The sequence below is a fragment of the Pyrgilauda ruficollis genome, unplaced genomic scaffold (assembly GCF_017590135.1).
Source record: "Pyrgilauda ruficollis isolate IOZ18807 unplaced genomic scaffold, ASM1759013v1 scaffold73, whole genome shotgun sequence".
Classification (NCBI taxonomy): domain Eukaryota; kingdom Metazoa; phylum Chordata; class Aves; order Passeriformes; family Passeridae; genus Pyrgilauda; species Pyrgilauda ruficollis.
The window spans coordinates 3,563,541-3,581,450 of NW_024529155.1; the positions used below are offsets into that span (position 1 = coordinate 3,563,541).

At 41.7% G+C, this 17,910-nt stretch overlaps 1 long non-coding RNA gene across 1 annotated transcript in view; it reads right to left on the reverse strand.

Annotated features, from left to right (window-relative positions):
* The window catches only part of LOC121363550, a 54,242-nt gene that overhangs the window by 27,244 nt on the left and 9,088 nt on the right, over window positions 1-17,910 (reverse strand). Inside the window, exons 2-3 of the long non-coding RNA XR_005956723.1 lie at window positions 11,956-12,128; window positions 6,976-7,155 (exon numbers count right to left, since the gene is read on the reverse strand). This is a non-coding gene — a long non-coding RNA (uncharacterized LOC121363550). The remainder of the gene's footprint in view (window positions 1-6,975; window positions 7,156-11,955; window positions 12,129-17,910) is intronic.

Sequence of the window (17,910 nt, forward strand, 5' to 3'; positions counted from 1 at the left end):
CTCTTCTAGGTGCCATTAATCAGATTTTTTTCTCTTTGTGGATCTCTCAGCCTGCCTGATGCTAACCATGCTTCCATGAACACTATGCTAGGTAAATAACATGAGGGCTCCACATTTTGCAGCACACTTCATTATCCAGAGAGCTTTACTACTCATAACATGTGGATGTTAGTCGGGTACGATGACAATAAAATACCAGTGTTTCAAACTATGCTCCTTTTTCTAAGTTCCAGCTGGGCTCCCACAGTCACTGTGACAGGAGTTTGCTCTTACATGTTTGGCAGACACTCCAAATCTCCTCACCTCCATCCTGCCAAAGTAGCAAATTTCTTTTCCTAGACTTCTAACAGCCATCTTTAGGAAAACTACAACATTCTGTAATGGCAAGTGTCCTACGAAGAAGTGATGGTGTCAGTCAGTCCCAACTGCAGATAAACATTCTTGCTTGCAAAATTCTGGAGGCAATACTTGACCCTAACAAATCACCTGGCAGAACAACTTCTCTCTTCCGCAGCACAGCTCCCTGACTCCATAGCAGACACAACCTGTCTCTCCATTAATTCATGCCTCTAAGAGCTTCTAAGCTCCATAAGCTGAAGGGAAGTTACATTTTAATCACGGACATAAGCTCTGATAAATAGTCAGAGGCTGTGCTCTGGGAAGATGCTCAACCCCACAGGAGAAGAGCACCCCGTGTCCTTGATGCTGGGATGGGGCTTGGAAGGCAGGAGCTCCTCACTGTCCCAGGCTGAGAAGCTCCACTGAGTCTCCAGCACAGATACACCTGCCTGGGGCATCCTGGTGCTCTCTGACTCCGCACCCTCAGCTCGGGGCTGGAGGAGGCCAGAAAGGATTCCCAGGACAGGTGGCACATCCAGGCGGTGCCACACCCAAAGAGGCGCAGGTCATGGACACAAGCACAACAGGGCTACACTTCAAAGGAGCAAAAACTCCTTAAAGTGCTTTATTAGAGCAAGTGGAAATTCTGAAAATGAGGATGTCAGAATTTAAATTGTTCTGTGGGATCACCGTATGCTTAATTTGGCCACAAATACCACCAAGCCACACCACCAAGTGACACACCCAGGAGAGAAAAGTGCTGAGATTCAAATTTTAAGAGCTGAGTTCTAAGATTTGGGACTGGCACAGGCCTTTCTTTTTGCAAATTCAATTTTAAGGCTCGATTTAATTGTTGCTAAAAATAAGGTAATAGAAGGGTTCCGGTCTTGCACTATAATGAACTGCAGGCTCAATTGTTTGAAGAAGGAAAATTGCATTGATGAGACTGGATCAAAGACAAACGAAAAAATCAGTTATTTCCTCTTGAGGGTAAAAAATTTGGGAGGCTCACGCTTTCTCAAGCAGCCCTTACTGTGGTTTAGAGGCAGAGAGATTTTGTAGTCAGATTTGATTTATTAACAAAACAACAAGAAGAAAAGAGAAGTGGGCACATGAAGACTTCAGTGTCAGAGAAGACTCAAAGAAAACCAAATGTAGCAGTTCCTATTACATAGTGGAACATATTCCCAAGCTTGCTTTGTTTCAGAAATGAGCAGCAATGCAGACAAGGGAATGGCATTTGTAACAGCTACAACTGCCTGCCATGCCCAAGCAGGAAATCTCCTGCTAAACTTCAGAGGCACCACCCTTTTTAATTCCTTGCCAACATATACACTTGTCACGACTGTTGGGATGCCAACCATTTCATGACAGAATACAATCAGCAAGAATTTTTAATCCAGGGAATGTTCAGAGCAAGTTATGTCAGCCCCTGTGCCTCATTCCAGAGTCTGAAAATAATACATAGCACAGCCATTACAATTAAATCTACATACACTTAGAATTCTTTAGTCTTTCACGCCTTTTTTAATGATCGTTTATTGTAGCCAGTTTACTAAATCTGAATTTTGTGGACACTATTTCCTTGTCCAATAATACTGAAATAAAAATTAAAAAAAAAAAAAAAAAAAAAAAAAAGAGCAGAGAGGCCAGGTAATTTCTTGAATCCAGGCTGTACGAAACCAGTTTTATAGATGCAAGTCCTGATTACATCAACCAGCTCAGGAGCCCTAAACTTGCCTGTGATTTGGGAAGCTCTTCCAAACACAGCTGAGTGGTCACATGGTATTGATTGATCATGTCAGGGTGATAAACCATATCTGGAAGTGGGAGAAAGATACACTGCACTTTCTTTAAACTACTATCCTATAAGCTGTATTTGTAGTAGTGCTGCATGAACTTATGAATTTCAGGTAGTCTATGAGCCTGCGACCAGCAGCTCCACATTTACACTGAAAACAACATGTCCTTAAAAACTTACTTTTCAACAACAGTGTGCACTCTGGAGTTTTCACAGAGCAGAAGCAGTTCCTTCCCATAAAAAAAAAAAATTAAAACCTTCAATAAAATATAAGAATTATATCCAGTGTATCGCATGCCTAGGTTTAATCAAAGAATACCAGATACTCCTGCAAAAGGGCTCCAATACCTTCCTTTAGCATTCCACCTTTTCCTAGCCTGCTATGTGTCTCAAGAATTGCTACAATCCCCTGAGAGACACATTGGGCTGAAGTGCCTGAAGTCTTTGAAACCGTGAGACAAGGGAGACAATGACCTCAGAACAGGTGAGGTTTTACTCAGCATCTGAACTGGGTTTCTTAAAAGCCACTGAGCCCCACCTCAGGCCACGTGAAGAGAGAAGTGACAGGAAAAGGGGGAATGGCTTACACTGACAGAGAGCAGGGTTAGATGGGATATTTGGAAGAAATTCTTCCCTGTGAGGATGGTGAGGCCCTGGCACAGGTTACCCAGAGAAGCTGTGGCTGCCCCATCCCTGGAAGTGTCCAAGGCCAGGTTGGACAGGGCTTGGAGCAACCTGGGATAGTGGAAGGTGTCCCTGCCCAAGGCAAGGAGTGGAACTGGATGGGCTTTAGGATCCCTTCCAACCCAACCCATTTCATGGTCCTGTGATCCTGTGGTTCAATGTAAAGGAAAAATTAAAGACCAGAGGCGTCTTGAAACTTTCCTGTTAAAAGCAGCACCTTTTCCCAGCCAGTTTAACAGGCACTGGTTCCAGTTCCAAGCAATGTGGGTGTGTGGGATGTCTCCTGGGACTTCAACCTGCTGGCCATGGGATGCCCAGGAGTGGGCACTCACCATACCTGATGAGGATAGAGGCATTTCCAGAAACCCCCCTTCTATCCAGAGCGGGTTTGTAAAGCAGGTGGGGAAACCCACCCATCTTATTTCATCACCTACAGAGAAATGATGCTTCTGGGTGCTTTAAATACAGGAATATCAACTTATTTGATGTATACCTATCTTACATTTTGCTTTCGTTGCATATGGAGCTTCCAGGGATAAGAATTCACATATGCTACTCATTGTTTATTTACAAATTTGCTTTAACTGATTACTAATACAAGCAAGTTATTGGAAATAGTTGAAATTGGAAAATAATTGAAAAATAATATTATAAGACTATGAAAGTACTTGGTAACCTGTTTGGTAATTTAAAAAAATATTATATTTAAGAAAAATTAGGAACATCACTTATACCAAAATCTTCGAGAAAGATCATGACTTGCCCAAAATACTCTAAATTAATATTACTCCTGTTCTACCTTTCTCCTGGTTACCCAGCGAATTTAAGCATCCCCTTATGCTATTTCTTGCGAGATCTTTTTGTTCCTTAAAATCTTAAAATAAAATTTCTTTTCTTTGCAATGTCTGATAGAGCTTTTTTCTCACAGGACCTCCTGCACAGGAATCCTGTACAAAGAGCCACATACTGAAAACCACTGCTGTGTTTAACTAAAGCTGTCGGCGCTTTTTAAAACCCATCAGAAACAGGACTGAACATACACTCATCTCGTGATCATTCTTCAGCTGGAGATTGAATCAGCCAGCTGACTGCACAAATGAAGATTTTCTTTAGAGAAGAAAAAGGTTATAGTTAAAGCACAAAGTTCTCAAATATTAAAAGATGCCAAAGAAAAAGTGAACTGTTATGACTGAACTTGCCTATGGCAGCAAATCTGAGTAACATACTCAGCACTGAAAGTTCACTTCAAATATTTTAAGTTTGGCAATATTCTAAGGAAGAGAAAACAATGACAAGAGGCAACGAGGCTCTCCCACAATTAACTTCCCTTGTTTCACTACTCTCATTTCAGTTGGAGAAAGTCAACACATTTGCAATTATCTAACTTAAGGATATATATTAATCTTTATGTTACATACTGTATTTCTACTGCAGCACATTCCTTCTCTGGGGAAAAAAAAAAAGAAAAAAGGATTATCAGTCATTTCCTGTGGGCTGGAAAGAAATCCAGCTTGAAAGGCTCACAAGAGCAATTTAATATTGGAGCAACTGCACTGTCCATTCTCTGTATTCATTGCTCACCAGCTAAGTGAAGATCACTTGTGTACAAGGGCATCTGCTTTTCTCAGGTGGGTCTGACAAGCCCAAATTATTCCATTTCTTGTGGAATTACAAAGAAAACTGCAGCTGAGGGGAAAAAAAATCCCACACAACCAAACCTTCCTTCACCTGAACACATCGAAATTAACTTTCAAGCAATTTAACAAGTGTGGGGTCAGCCTTTCCTCTCAGCTATTATTTATTGTATACACTGATGATGTTCTGAATACAAATTTATTTTAATTATTTGTGACAATATCATTTGGCATTACCTGATTTTATTGTTAAATGGGTTTCTTCCTCAAAAAATGAACTTCAGCCTCCAGAGACTTTAATCTTAACAAGACTTCATACACTAGAATTCTTGGAATAGACCACTTCCTTAAAAATACATGAGGATCAAGTTTTAGAAGCTTTTAATTTCGTTTCTGATGTTGCAATTTATTCTGAGGTCTAGTCCTAAAGAGATATGTGTATTACTAGACTTAGATACGTCAGAGGTAGCAGTAATAACTCACTCTTTTCTTAACAAGAACAACCACCTCTTAACCAGACTGGTATTTTTTCTTTCTCTCCATTTTTAAAAAGAAGTTTCTTATGATGAGATATTTGTATTTTAAATTCAGCGTAAAATATATGGACACAAATATCTCAGCTTTTTAACACTGCTGGCACTAACTAAAGACATAAACCATGACAAAAATCATCAAACTGGTAACATTTCCTCAATAGAAGTCATCCCTCTAGATAATTATTAAAGGCCTCAAAACTCCTGACCCCCAAGTACCTTTTCATCAGATACACAGCCCCAAACTGCTGTCCCCAGGTGATGCAGACATAAATGGGCTTCACAGCCAATAAACACAAGCTGGTTTGGACCAAGCTGTGAGAGGAATCAAATCATAGCCTCTCTATGGGCTCTTAGAGAAACTGTGTTGTGGCAACTCTCACACACCAGTGATCCCCCAAGACTGACATTTCAGCTCATCTCAGCTGCCTCAGAGCTGACATAAAAGATGTATAACCCTTGAAGTTAAAAGATCTGCCACAGACACAGACACAGACACAGACACAGGCAATCCAAACCACTTTACATATTTATACACATGTATGCATGAACGCACAGGTTTCCTATGCAAAACGAAATAACATCATTCTGTGCCAGGATTCCTGGGCAGCTTTTTCATGTGCTTGATGTAATCCACAGTTGGGCCATGCAGGCTCCAGATCAGCACGATGGATTCCTCAGCCAAATGGTAATTTACAGTAGTCATTTCCAGAAATAGGACACTGATGTAATGGTTACACAAGTCTTTGCTTGTGTTCATTAATACCTCTGGTGTTCTGGGATGCACAGTGTGGTACTTGTGTCCAGCTATCGTTCTTATCTACAGCATTTGGAGTGATAGCAATGAGAGAAAATAGGCATGCTTTGCCTTTATTGCAGAGGCACAGATGATGGGAGGATAGGGGATAACCAGCTCCAATAAATAAATAAATGAATCTGCAAGCTGTTGATTCCCCCACACTTATTACTGTGCGTTCTACCACAAATATTCTCTTTGATGCTTACAAGAAAGATGAGCTACAAAGGCTGCAAGAATGCTTATGCCCATTACTGTCCTAATTATAAACTTGTCTGTCTATAAACAAATGAAAAATAATGTCTGTTTGTAGGCCCAGGCCAAACTCCTAGGGCTATAAAGTGAGCATTCCATTATTTTTCATTTATCATAAGCAGCATTTTATATTGCCCTGAATGTGAACACCTTAATGCAACATTAACAACTGTGCCCAACACACATTTAGAAAACAAAGTTTCTGGAATGTATCTTAGTTATATATATGACCTAAAACAAACCAAAGAAAAAAAAGTCGTGTAAGAGAACACACTGATATCCTCTGGAAAATGCTCTTTATATAAAATCCTATGACTACAGTCATGGAGAAGGGATCCTGATGACACCCCAAGCTGCCTGTGCTACACTGACAGAGAAATAAGGAAATACACTGGAAGAGTTTAATTCACTAAATGTAATGGACACCACTACAAAACAGAAACCAAAATCTCTAAGTACAAACAATGGCATAACCTGTACACAGGTTATGCAGCTATTTCTATATTGCAGATATTTCTATATTGCAGATATTTCTCAGGAGCTAAGCAAAACAAAATACATTGTCCTATTCAGTGGTTCCTACTTTCCCTGCTTATACTACCACTTATTTTCATAGTTAAACACTTCTGTATTTTGACACATATTTTCAAAATAATAAAGAAAACGTAATACTTCCTTTTAATTTTTAATACTAAGCAATTTCTCTATATATACATATATACATTTATATGTATTTAATTCTGGTAGTAAACTTGGGCTTATTGTTCTTTTTGCTTTGATTATTTAAACAAATATTGCACTGAAATTTTCTAACAATGCCATGTGCTCCATTGCACAAAGAGGATCCTCTATGCTCTAGAATTATACCTTCATGCTTTGCACCAGCTTCTACTTTGCAACTAAGTTGTTTGTTCTTTTTATTTTTAATCTTACCTTAAGCATCAGAAGACCTGCAGGAGTCCTGCAGACAGTGGGATGGAAAACTTCTGCTTGGAGACTTTCACTGTGCATTTTGAATGACGGTTCAGATGAGTAAGAGCTTTTCCAGCATTAAAATAATTTCTGCTGTAAATTTTACACTCCTGACAGGGTGACTACATCCAGGCTGATATGCTGCAAAAATAATAAAAATAACAACTTTCACCACCCAAAACCAGGCAAATATGTATCAACTGAAGCAGTAAATGTCTGAAAGGGTTTTCTTTTCTCTGCTTTTGTAACTCTGGGGCAGGATATCAATATTAGCTGCAAGAGAAAGGCTGCCTGCACACTGCATTTAGATCTTGAACACACAAAGAGGTACGTAGACCAGTGAGAGTACAGAAGTCAGAGTTTTGCAAACACAACCATTTTTTAAACTGGGTTGTATGTTGGAGTTGCAAGCAGGGAAGAACAAGACATTTTTTGTGCACACATTTTAAGTTCACAAGGGCGGTGGATCTCAAACAATTCCCCAGACGAGGATTCTGTTCTTTTTGTGTCCTCAACCCGCTGCTGGCTGCTTCTCTCTCTCAATCCATGGGCTTCACAGTGGCACTGCACGGAGTGGTGCTCTTTGCTGGGACACTGCCCTGTGCCACCGGGAAAAGCAGCAGCTCTCCAGCTGCTCCCTACACGGGCTGGGGAAGCAGAGCAGTTCCCTGCACTGGGCAGCAGGACAGAAGCAGGGCTTTAAGCTGCACACCACGTGCATTTCAGCGCTGCGGGAAGGACCCACGCCTGCTCTTCCACTTCTGCCTCACGTAGCCTGTAAAGTAACAGGGCAAACCTGACCTGGTGAATTGGCCAGTGTAGGGCTGACACCACTGCCTCTCAAGCCTCTCGTGGAATATTTATCACCAAGTTTTTCTGGCAGGCACAGTAACCATGGTAGAGGCTGAGGTGACACTTCACTTGTTAATTGCACAGGCTGTAAACTCACTGGAGACTTTCTCAGGACAACTATGTCCAGGAAGCTGGAGGTGGAATTAACATTGCAAGCTTAAATCTAAGATAAAACTCATCAGTGGATGCAGAATTTTCACTCTCTCTCAGCAGCCAAGGGCCTCCTCCACACAGCTCAGCTTGGCACAAACCCATCCTGCACCTGGTGCTCCACGAGGGACCCGCTGCGGATGCGTCAGGCTGGCCCTGGGTGAGCCACACCTCACAGAGGCAGGAATTCCTCCTGCCCTGCTCACACAATACTTGCAGACACCTCAAAGACACTTTGAGCAGTATTTGAGCAGTTTGACAGTTGCATCTTTAGTGGTTATTACAGTGCAAGTTTTACCTGTAAAAATGCTTGTCCGACACTGGAAAAATATGTAAATAACACCACTCAGTAGCTTTAATAAAATTGAATGCATTTTTGTATTTATATTTAATAAAACTTATGAAATACTAAATGTAACTGTACCCATGTACAATCCACTAACTCACAGCTTTCTATAGCAACACATATGCTGTTGGACTCATCAAGCAATTTCTGTAGGGGCACGGTGATTAATTTCAATCCATACTTCTAAACACGTGTCTCACAGCATTAATGTATACTTTAATTACTGTGCTAAGCAGATGAGCACATAATAGCAGCTATCATTTCAGAACTTTACAGATGTGGTTCACTATTTGAAAAAACCCCTCTTAGATGAACATTTGCTTTACAAAAGCAGCAGACTCTTGATCCTATAGATGTTGCTTTATTTTAAAATCAAATCACAATTTCACGATACTCAGTATTGTTCTTAAAGCCTTGGGTTCTGCAGTTATGCAATTACATGACACCTAACAATTTTTGAGACTAAGTATATCTAACTGTCGTGTTTTATGCTTAAAACCTGTATCTCAGCAGCTCAAAAACCACTCTGCAAAGAAACTCTACAGTGCTCTAACATTTTCTAGCATTTAAACTATGGCATGATTTTCAAATCCAAGCTAATATTTTTCTATATTAATACCTGAAATTAGTAATGCCACACTATTAACCCAGGAATCTGCTGTGAAAGCCAAGGCCAGCCAACAGCATCAGCTCCTGGCACTGCCTCCAGCAGATGGTCAGCAGAAACACCCACACCCCTTAAAGGGGCTGGACAAGAGTGATGTGGCTCACAGGGAGCCACTCTGCCTGTCCTGGTGCCAGCATCCCATGGGACAGCATGGGTCAGCCCCAGCACTGTCCTGAGAGGCTCCTGTGCCACTCCTCAGCCTGCAATGCTGCAGTGTAGGCGGAGTGACAGGAACCCCCACGATGACCATCAGCCCCGTGAGAAGGGGCTAAGGGACCTGAGCAGGCTTTGGTGACAGTCCCTCCACACCCAACAGGAGGCTAGGAGAAGCCAGAGCCAGGTTATTCACAGTGGGGTGTGGTGGGAGAAAAGGGACAACAGACAGAATTTGAAATACAAAAGGTTCAGGTTAGAAACAATGGAAAACCGTTCAGCCATGAAGTCAGTCAAGCAGTGGAAGGGGCTGCACAGAGAGGGTGTGCAATCTCCATACCCAGAGGCTTTCATTACCTAACTGAACAAAACCTTGAACCACCTGGTCTCAGCTGGCCAAGCTTTGAGCAGGAGGCTGGACTAGAGGCTCCCAAGGTCCTTCCACTCTGAAGGATGAGCCTAGGACTGCCCTGTGCTGCTGACCCCTGCTGCCTAACTGGAATGTTCTCTGGATCTCATCTCTTCTCAAAAAATTTTATTTGCTCTGTTCACTTCTCAGAGACCCTTACTCTTGACACCCTTCAGGCCCTGGAAAAGTGTCTTATCTGACACTTGTGGGACTTTTTCCCGCCAAGAGCTTTAGACAATTGAACTCCAAAATATTTCAGCAAATATTCTACAGCTCACAGGTTGGTTTTGGGCCTTATTGTTCTATAGAATGAGTAACAACACACACACACACGGAGCATTTAACATCCACAACAGAGGAGTGAAATACCTGTTAATTTTTTCCTCATCATGAACAAAATCCAATTTAGTTTAGGACATTTTTCCCTTATCTTTCAAAACATACAATTCCGTATCTCACCTTGACATATCTTTTCTCACTGAGGTCAAAACCACTGCTGAAATTGCAGGTATAAATGTATTTCCATTAATTTCCTCCTGCATATGTTCTACATTTTCAGCTCCCAAAGCATAGTGCAGAGATCAGGAAGAGCCTATGGCAGCTTCCATGCAGAACAGAAACCCAGAACAAACTGGCAGCCTGGCCCATGAAGAAGATTTCCACACATGGACCTGTTTTTATGGCTACTGGAATGCTGAGCATAACACCACCAATACAACCATACACTAGGGAACTAAGAAGCAGCAGTGTTGAGCTACCTAGAACCCAAATTATCTGACATTTGAAAATGCTCCTTAGGCTCTTACATGAGGTCCTGGGGACATTTTGGTACACAGACTTTACTGCTCGAGTCTGAAAATAGGACAGAGGTAACTCACTCAAACAAGTATTACAAGTAGTTTGAAATACCCAGCTATTATAGGCAACCCCAAAGCAACTCACACACACAGTTAGCACAAACCTACCATACTGTTATTAGAAGACCACCTGCCTAAAGCAACTGCTTTAGTTCCTGGAATGCTTCTGCTTAATTTCTTTGTCTTGTCCAGCTGGGCCCTAACTCCATTTTGCCAGTGTGTATAACTTCCCCTTAGAAAATATCAAATGGACAAATCAGGTTCCAGCCTCTGGAACCAAGATATTACTGAGCTCCATAAGCTATTAAGGGGTTTCAAATTATGGCAAACAAATCCCTCAAGGCTCACTTAGAAAAAAAATATAAAAACACAGGTCTAAGCTTGCCAGACTGTCTGCCTCTCACATTCACACAAACCCGCCTCAGAAGAAAAAAAAAATCTTTATTATGTATGAGGTACAGACCATCTGCGATGGGCTTTGAGAGCCAACTTAAAAGTGGGGGGGAGGAGAGTGTTCCCAACTGCATTCACAGTCAGTGAAGAGCTTGAGACTCAGCAGCTGTCTGTGAGCAGGGTAGAGGTGGTGGGTCAGGATGAATGAGGCTGCACAAGACCTGCCAGGGTCAAGGATGGAAAGGCACATTGTTACACACAAACTGTGTGTAGAAGCATATGGAGAACAGCAGCAAGAACCAAGAAAACCTCGTGGAGACAGTAAGATCATCCTATAAACACGGTATTCTAGGAGTGCTGCTTCCCTGTCACTGTAGGAAAGTAAGGGATGATAATATTATTATGTGGCTGTAATACAGACCACTGAATGCCTCGTGCCATGGGAAGTAAGAATGGTAACAGCAGTAAACTGGTAGCAGGAAAGAATATGGGAAGGCTTTCTTTTTTACCCTTTCTTTTAGAGAATTATACACATCTTTCCATATCAGTCCTCAAAATTTTTGTAATTATTATGACACATCTTTTCATTACTCCACTACACATATCTGTATTAGCCATTTACTGTTATGCATACCATACAGCTCAATAATGTTTCATTTCTGAAAATGAAAAAAATTACATTTTTTTACATTTTAACCACCAAAACTAGAGTTAGATTTAACCCTCCCTGCCCAAAAACCCCCAAATCCCATGAGAACATTTTCTAACTAAACCCATGAGAACATTTTCTAAAATCTAGCAGATTGCTGCACCTTTGTGTGTTTGCAGCTCAACAAACAGGATAGTTCCTCTGGCTGCAATGAACTGTGACCAGGTTAATATGAGCAAACCCTTACAAGTGACTGTTGCTGATTCTGTCAGGAAGCAAATCTATTTACATCTTTGCTCAAGCCAAAATCATCACAAATATTTGTCCTGTTTCATAAAATTTTGCAGGCTACAAATTAAACCCTGCATTCACTGATATCGCTGGTTAAAACTCACTCATGCCTGTGGGGCCAGGCTGTCACCCAGACCGTGAGTGTGTGCATGGGCTGATCCTGTGAATACTTACCAGCTGTGGAAGAGGCACTGGTGAATCTTGCCATCACACACCGCACTACTCCCTTTTCCCAGCGATCTGCTGCGCCTGGCTGCTGAATCCACGCTGAATCCACGGGCTCAGACCTCGGGCGTGCTGCAGCAGCTCCGCAGAGAGCAATGCCCCTCCAAGGGCCGGAGCAGGACCTGCGGGTTTGCAACGAGGCAGCTCAGGTGCGGGTTCTGCTGAGGAAGCACTAATCCCCAGGGAAAGGGTGGGGTGGAGTGGGGAGTTTGGGGCAGTAGCAACTCCAAGCAGCTTCCAGGAGGCTTGCCAGAGCCCCAGCCCTGCTCCCGCACAGAGCCCGCACACGCCAGGGCCTTCGGCAACATCCGCGCCTGCACAGGAGGCTGAGGCCTGGTGAGAACAGGCACCTTCCAAACGGGCAGGGGGGCATCACTTTCACTTTGCTCAAGCACTACAAAGACCAGGAGAAACAGCGTGGGAGTGCTGGGCTTAAATTTGCTCATTTATTTAAAATAAGATAAATTTTGCCAATATCTGTGCCAATATCTGTAGAAAATTTACTGGCTGTGCCTCTGCAACTCCACACTGGTCTGCATACACTAAGCATCAATTCAGATGAGCCCTTGCTTTGAGAACGCCTTTTTACCCACCTATCTAGGAATATGGTTATGCCGAAGCAGGGAATTTTAAGTTGTTTCCCAGACTGTTCCTGAATCCAACTGCAACCTGTTTATTTTGACCTCAGTTCTTAGAAACTGTTGATGCCACGGCAGAAATATGCTGTGTGTTCCAACAGGCAACAAACAGTCCTAATGAGAGCACACTCCATCTGTGCTGCCAGTGCACACAGCCTCAGCCTATAGCTCGGATACACTGGAGCTGAGCGTGCAGGGACGAGCTCATGCTGCAAGGGACGTCCTGGCATAGCAGAGCTCCCCGAAACAGGCCTCTGGGCGAGTCCCGAGGCAGCCAGGGTAGGCACCAGCAGCACTTGAGCTCTCCCCTCCCTGCTCTGAGTTTGCAGAGTACAAGCGCTTACGTTTTTTAAAACGTTCCAAAACTACAAAGTAAAGAAAGCTGACTTGAAAACTGCCCAGTGCTCTCAAAAGGTAGGAGTTAAAGCGTGCAGAACATATGGCACTATTTACAGCCGGCTCACAGACTGAATTCAAGGGAATTTTCCATCAGCCTCGTACTCTGCAAAAGGTACATTACAGAAAAATGCATGTGGGGATCCTTTAATTTCTCTTGCATCTTCCCTTATAAGATGCAGCTGGGGAGCAACACCCACTGGTATTGGTAGCATGAAACGGCGATCCTTTCCTGTTACTGAGGTCTGGTACAAATTACCGTGGATTTAGAGGCACTATATAAAAGACAGTGCTGATTTGTTTCTAAATTTGTATCTTGATTAAACTGTCAGGCTATAGCACAAATGCAGAGCTCACCTGACTTTAAAATCCTACAACAATAAATTATCCAAGAAGTGCAGTACAATTTGAAAATGCTTATAAATGGATCAATACTATGCTTTATGTTTAGATTTTACATCTTAGTCATGCCAAATCAAATGGAATAGAAGCAGCACTTTACATTCAAACTGTAAACTCAGTGTGCTCCAAATAAAACTATATGTGAGGGGAGACTGTGAAGCAGGATTTTAAAAACCACCAAGCTGACCAACAGAATAACAACTGCATTATTATTTTCAGAATTATTTTAAACTGTGTTGTGTAAACAAAAAAAAAAAACAAAAAAAAAAAAACAAAACAAAAAAAAAAAAAAAAAAAAAAAAAAACAAAAAAAAAAAAAAAAAGTGCCAAAACTCCTATTCTCAGGAACTCGCATGCAAACTTGCATGGGTCAGATCAGTGTTCTTCAGCATTCATCCCTGTAAATTGAGCAGAATTTGGTCTCATCCGTTAAAGCAACGTCATTTACTCCAGAATAGCTTCAATGTTACTGAATGTATTTTAACTATCCAGAACCTCAACATCTAGGATTAGTGATGCAAACACACATAGGCATTGCGGTCTAATGAAAGAAAAAGTCAACACAAATATGGTGCAGCAAAAGTGAGATCAGCCATGCAGAACTTCCAAAAAGTAGCTTAGGAATTAAACTACTATTATTAAAGCTATTGTTATTGAACTATGTTAGAGCTTTCACAGTTTATTGAGCCAATCTGCATAATGCAAATATTATAAAACAGAATACATCAGTTTTCCATCATGATTACAAAGCCATTGCTGTACCTAAAGCTTTTGCTTTTTTAACTGATGTTCTTGTATGTTTGAACACAATTTTTCTACTTGCTTTTACAGGGTATCCATGCAAGAAAAGAGCTATTCTAAATTAATTAATCAACACACACCCTTCCAAAGAAGGAATATATGATAAAAGCATTACATAGTGAAATTCAGGCATATTTTTATACTCTCAAAAGAGGGTAATTGATCCTCCCCTCTCCCCAGTTTCAAATGTGGAACTTGACTGCTATGGATTCTTTCCCACACAAATCAAGCCCTAGCTCTTTTGAATTGAAACAATATGGGATGATTATTGTGGGAAATTTTTTACTGTTACTGTAATTTAAAACTTTCTGTACCTAATTTTGCATTTTCTATAAATCAAAAACCCATTTCACTTAGGGCTACAATTAAACAGAGGAAATCAAAGACTAACTTCTAAGCAAGTCTTGCTATTAATCATAGGACAAACTAGTAGTACAACTACTTTTACTGCAGTTCCTTTCTGCCTGGGAACTACATTTTCATCTGAAGCTCGAGTTCTTCAGAGCAGTCTGTGCCACAGATGAGACAAATTAAACAGAGGTACAGTGAATGGGAGAGCACCATGTGCTGTTGAAGATGAGCCTGCCCAGCAGTCCAGCACAGGGCCACTGCAGAGTCAACTACTCAGGGTCTGATGCTGCCATTCCAGAAGGTACCATGCTTCTTCCTTCACCAGGAGCAGCCACGGAGGCACGGCTGTTGCTTTACACATCTGAACTGAAATTAGTATCTTTCTCTTTTTAAAAGAAAATTTACAAAAGCAGTGGATTTCAACACTGAAGTTTGTATCGAAAACGGGACACATGAATGCAAAATTAAAATCAGAGTGCAAAATGAAACCGTGTGGAATATGGAAACATAGGTCTTCTGTTTGTTCAAACTGGAAATCAGATGATGTATTTTTATTTTCTAAAAATAAAACAATGCATATTGATCGCTAGACAAAATAAAACATGAATTCTCAAATCAACAGAAACATGTTTCACCCAGCTGTCTTTATTTTTTTTTCTCTGTCTCTGTTTCTCAAAGAAAAATTTTTATGCTATTTCTTTATTTTCATGTATTTTAGGGAGAGGTTTAATGTCTCATGGTGTTAGTCTTTGCAAAACTCCTACAGAGGTACAAGTCATACAAGTCATCACATTATTTACAGCAGTATATCTACAATAAGAATAAGTGATACTAGTAAGTTATTCATAAAATATATGCTCAAAAGAAAAATTGGCTTCCAGCTAAATAGTCCGCAATGTGTATATTCTATGCTAAAGAGGAGCCTTTTACCAATTGCAAAATAAAATTCAAATGTATCTTATAAAAAATTCCATTTTTTAAAATCAGACACAAAGAAAACAGCTGTGAGGAGTTTGAGGAGTTATTGGAAGGGCTTCTTGCACAAACAAAAGAAAACCTTCCCAACACTGACTTACGACTCTAATACCGTGATTCAACAAAACCTGAATGGAAATGATTTCACCTCTGAGCAGAACTAGATTTCGAAAGTAAATGACTTACTGAGACTATAGATTGAAACATTGTTTTACCATTGATTTTCTTCCTAACTAAGATCTCTCACGTACATGCAACTCTCATTATCTCTGACAATGAACTCCTTTTGCAGCAATTGACACATCTGTTTCTCAAAAAGTGCATTGAAAACATGTTAGTGGCTATGGCACCAGGGGCTCCCAGGCCTTTGCTTCAGGCTGCTGAAACCTGCTCATCCCTTGGGGTGCACCTTTCACTGAGGACAACAGGGAGCTTCTTCTGCCTTCCTCTGATCCGCCTATCAGTCAAAGGCAGGCACCCACCACACAGGAGGTGCAGGAGCAAAACAATGCCTGCAAACACAGCTTTGCCTACCAGCAATGTTGGAAAGACTGGATGTCAACTGACCTAAATGGTGAAGAAAGAGTGGGGAAAACCCAAAAAACCAAACATAGAAGTTCGGAAGTCTCATTCAAAGAGCATGAAAAAAGCCCAGAGCACCCACTTGATGTGGATAGCTACAAACCCTGCCCAACTCCACAGTCCATATTGGAACATCTACACCTTCTCTTTTTCTGTTTAGCTTTATCACATTAATTTCTCCCATTTGATCTCAACTGATACTGCAAACAAGGGAGTGGAATTGCCTGCCCCAGCCAGCTTGCACAACCCTGGTGCTCAGGACATCCATATGCAGCTGGGCCTGGAAGTGGAAATGAGAGTCCAGGACCAATCGCTAACAAAAACACTCTGAGCCAGCTGGAGACACCAAAATGAACACCAGCACCACAACTTAGGGGCCCAGCAGCACTCACCCAAAGATTTTCAGAGCCATTAAAAATCAGACTATAAAGCTGCCAAACTGGGCAGAGGAATACTAGGAGACATTTCAGAGAAGTCTGGCTGAAGGACTCCTGTATTCCTACCTTTGGTTCAAAGCACTGGTTTGCCAGTCAGCACCAAATGACTGGGGATGAGGGGAGATGGGATGTGCTGGGGAGGGGAGAGGACATGGAAGGAGGACACAGAGAGTCCCAGTCCAGGATTACATGTGGGTGCACAGGTCAATCCTATGCATAAGCACCTGCAGGACTTGGTTTTCACAGCACATTTATTAAAAATGCAGGGAAATACTAAACCCAAACAGCTTTTCTGGTGTTTCTGAAACACCCTGGCCTGCTGGAGCTGTCCACACGGTGGAACCAGCGTGGCTCTGTGCACTCAGCTGCTCCTTGCTGAGCACCCCGTGTGTGTCTGGGGCACGGACACGCTCCTGGGGAATGGACACTGGACACAGAGTGACCCAGACATCTGCTGCTCCTGCCACTGCAGTGCCACAGTGCCAGCGTGGACAAACCTGCCTCCTGGCTCCCAGAAGCCAAGCTCCTAGCGCAAACAGAGGAGAGGCTGCTGCAAAAAGAAAGGAATCCTAAACTCAATTACATTTAGGCAAGCAGTAGGATAAAAAGAATAGAATTTTCAGAGAGAGAAAAAAATCCAGCAAACAAAACATGTAAAATATGCTTATGTCTTTATTTTTAAAAGTTGCCTCCCAGCTTTCTGCTCTGCAGGAAGCACATAAAATGTTATGATTTGTAAGTTCTACTCTTCATGGTCATTGTTTAGTATTCTGTAAAGGTTTGGGGGGATTGGGTTTTTTTTTGGATTTTTTATGCAATGATCTACCTAACCTCCCCATATAATCTTAAAATGCTATCAACATACCAGATTTTAATTACTTGCACAGCAGAATCCTAAACTGCAAGGATAAGAGACCAGGCAATTTCACAGCATCCTTCTCCCAAGCTGTTCCGATCTGACCTGGACTTTGACTTCAGGTATATTGATGCAGATGCTGAGTCTGTTAGTCTCTCCTATTATTTATCAGTGCATAAAACAGAATGATTAATTTACAAGATAGTGGTGATGAAAGAACCTCATGGCAAGCAATACATAACCTTTCCAATTTGGTAAGGAATACCAGTGAATTTTGGGAGGCAAGGCCTCCCAAAGCTATGAGAAAAAGCCTCCATTCAAAGGCAGTCAAGGCCTACAACAGCTACACCCCAGATGTAGAGTACAAGATGCCCCTTGTGCAAGGGCAGCACTGGACCCCTCAAATTCTGCAGACTCTGCATTCTGAGCAACTCTCCCTTCCCAGAGCAGTGTTCTGTGCTGTGTG